The sequence below is a fragment of the Priapulus caudatus genome, unplaced genomic scaffold (assembly GCF_000485595.1).
Source record: "Priapulus caudatus unplaced genomic scaffold, Priapulus_caudatus-5.0.1 Scaffold102, whole genome shotgun sequence".
Classification (NCBI taxonomy): Eukaryota; Metazoa; Priapulida; class Priapulimorpha; order Priapulimorphida; family Priapulidae; genus Priapulus; species Priapulus caudatus.
This window is the reverse complement of record NW_014577163.1, coordinates 525,427-528,819: the sequence shown is the minus strand read 5'-3', so window position 1 is coordinate 528,819 and position 3,393 is coordinate 525,427.

Sequence of the window (3,393 nt, the reverse complement as noted above, 5' to 3'; positions counted from 1 at the left end):
ACACACACACACACACACACACACACACACACACACACACACACACACACACACACACACACACACACACACACACACACACACACACACAACACACACACACACACACACACACACACACACACACACACACACACACACACGCACAGACACGCACACATGTATAACAATATACAATATATTATATAGAAATACGGTGCCTTGTATTTTATATTTTATATTTCTTGTCGTTGGTCCCCGTGTGTTTTTGTACATACATGTACAATTACATTATACATATACATGTATAGCTTTTCCGGCTCATCGGGTGTTCTCATACTAGTGACGTCACGAATAAAGTCGCCGAAAATGGCCGCCCAAAGAGCAAATATAAAGATGATCACATCGTAAGATAAAATCCGGGAAATTCATTTAGAAGACGTGAATGCTGTGAGTCGAAAGTAACCTCTTGAGTCAGTGTCACTACTCTCACTCTGAACACACACGCGGAGCAACGTGAGCGAGAAATGTAGCGGTTATAAGCAAACAACGATGTAGGCACGACCCATGTAACGCCCCGGAGACTGGCGGCCTGGAATGAACGTGGGCAAACGGAAACGTGCGCACGAACACGCCCGCTCACACCCACATGCACTCCCCCTCACACACACGGAGAGAGTGTGAGAGAGAAATAGACAGAGATAGACACACACTCACTCACACACGCACGCACCATAAACACACATACATACACACACGCAGGCACACGCAGGTACACTCCCCCCCCCACACATACAGAACACGTACGTGAAGAGAGAGAGAGAGAGAGAGAGAGAGAGAGAGAGAGAGAGAGAGAGAAGCTGACAGACACAAACACACACACACACACACACACCCCCCCCCCACACACACACACAGATACTGAACACAATTCCCTCGAACGCGGCGGCGGCTTTTTGCAACAGTTTTCCCTATTCTATCACAAGCGGAAAAAGGATGATATTTCAATTGCAGTAATAAAATAAATCGCTTGAACTTTCATCTTGTTTTTATTTATTGCGGTTTCTCGTTCACGAGAAACGGAATCAGATTTCGCCTACCTCTCCCATTTCTGTGAGCGACATGTGTCACTACACTCACAACCTCGTTTGTATGTCACGTATTCATAGCAATTATGCCTTGCCGATATATTATATTATATAAATATATTAAATGTGTTAAAAAAAAAGTAAAAAGTTAAAAGGAAACATCTGGAGAGTTTGGCAGCACAAGCAGACACAGCAGCAGCGGAAAATGATCTAAGAAAGTCTTCGAAACTACGCGATAACTAAGGAAGGATGTATATGCCAGACACCAGAACTAACGACCCCCCTTTCGAAAATGACATCCCAGAAGCCCAAGAAGATCTAGACATAAATCTCGGAGATATAAGCGAGCAAGAGGTAAAACACGATATCAAACAACTAAATTATGGTAAAGCCCCGGGTGAAGACGGCGTAACGGTAGAAATGCTCAGATCCGAAGACAAGAATGTCTCAGAAATTCTGGCCAAAATTTTACAACAAACTTGGACACACGAAGAGGCCCCAAACGATTGTCCTCAAGATATATTGGCCATGCTGACACCATTACAAACGAACGATTCTACCAAATTTCACATACAGAACCTTATGAAAATAATTAAAAGAAGAAGATGTACTTGGCTAATGTCGCCCTGATGGAAGGAGGTGCCCGGATGGAAGGAGGTGCCCGGATGGAAGGAGGTGCCCGGATGGAAGGAGGTGCCCGGATAGAAGGAGGTGCCATAGCGAAAACGGCACTTAGATGGATGCCAGGCGGGAGGAGAAGAAGGGGAAGACCCAACGAGATCTGGAGAAGGACCATCGAGATGGAGATGAGGATGTGTGACCTATCATGGAACACGCTGATGCTAGTAGCAGCGGACCGACGACGTTGGACATCTCTTGTCATTGCCCTATGTGCCATCTAGGCACCTACGAGGGATAACATTGATATATAATTTTCTCTATATATATATATCAGGAGTATATCGAATATACTAATATAATAGTGAATTATCTACCCGGCATAGCTGCGCACGCCCAGCCATCAATATAGCAGTATGCGAGGTAATCGTCCTTCTTCGCGCGGTCACGCACGCCTGATGCGGTCGCATGCTGGGGGCTTGCACTACCTTCGATTACTTTCAGAATTAACGACATCGCTACGACAGAGCGCGTTGAATTCGCTAAGTTGCGGCCGCGAAGGTGCCGCGCGAACGCGAACGCGACGGCGCGACGTAACGACAGGCCGAGACCGGACACGGCCGGCCATCAAAGACGCAGCGGATCCTGACGCGCATCGTAACGCGGCGTCTACAGCATTCATTGCTGCCGTAACCGGCGCCGAGGCTCTACACGGAGCACAGTCGCGTGAACCCGGCGCGGAGCTCCCGAGGACGAGGCGGTGAGTAAGGGGGTGTTCTTGGGGTAATGGCGTGCTAGTGCCGGTGGCTGTACGCCGCGGTAGTGCAGGGAAGCTGGCCGAAGGTAAGTTCGATGAACTCTATGGGACAACGCTGGGTGGAGGGGGTCGCAAGGATGGAAGAGAGCAGCAGGGGCGGCTCGTCGAAAGTGGGCAGCCGGGTGGAACCTTGAAGTGTTACTGCATGCTAAAGACTAGGCATAGGAAGGATTTAGTCGTGGGTGAGGGGACGGTGGTTGATTCGGTCGGAAGGTAAGTTCCCGGGCCGCGATGGGACGGAGGAAAGGTGTTTTGGTTGCGGCAGTATCAGTACGAGAGAGATGAAAGCGCTTGGGTGGGGGAAGGCTGGAGTTATTAGGGGGCTAGCAGGTGGGGTGTAGGACGATTGGTACCATGCGTTCAGGGGTCACAGGTTGGTAGCCAGTGCGGAGGTTTTAATTAGGGGTACTAACCGGGACTGAGCGTGGGTGGGACGTTTGCGGTTCGAGGGAGCAAGAACTAGTGATAGGATGCGGGGTAGAAACCAAGGGGTAAAAAGGGTAGTTGGTGTTGGGCGTGCAAGGCCGAAGACGTTTCGGGGGAGTCAGGGTGCAAGAGGGCGAGGGGGGGTTCGGGTCAAGGAGGAGCGTAAAGATAAATTCATTAGTGCCAAACGTGGGGCCCAGAGGGTGGGTTTTGCCGATGGGTGAGGGTGTGTTACAGAAGGAAGACGCTGGCTCTGAGTCTTCGGGCAAGAAGATGTCACAATGGACGACAGAGGGAGTGAGAGATGGCGGTGGTGTTGATGCGAGGTAGAACGGGCACGCCTGTAGTCATGGAAAGACCTGTTAAAAGCGCGAAGGGAAGGTTCATGGGGTCGTGGTATCAAAGTACGGGTGGAGGGCTGGGCGGGCAAGGCAGCCAAACTAGAGGAAGGCAGGGAGCTTATTG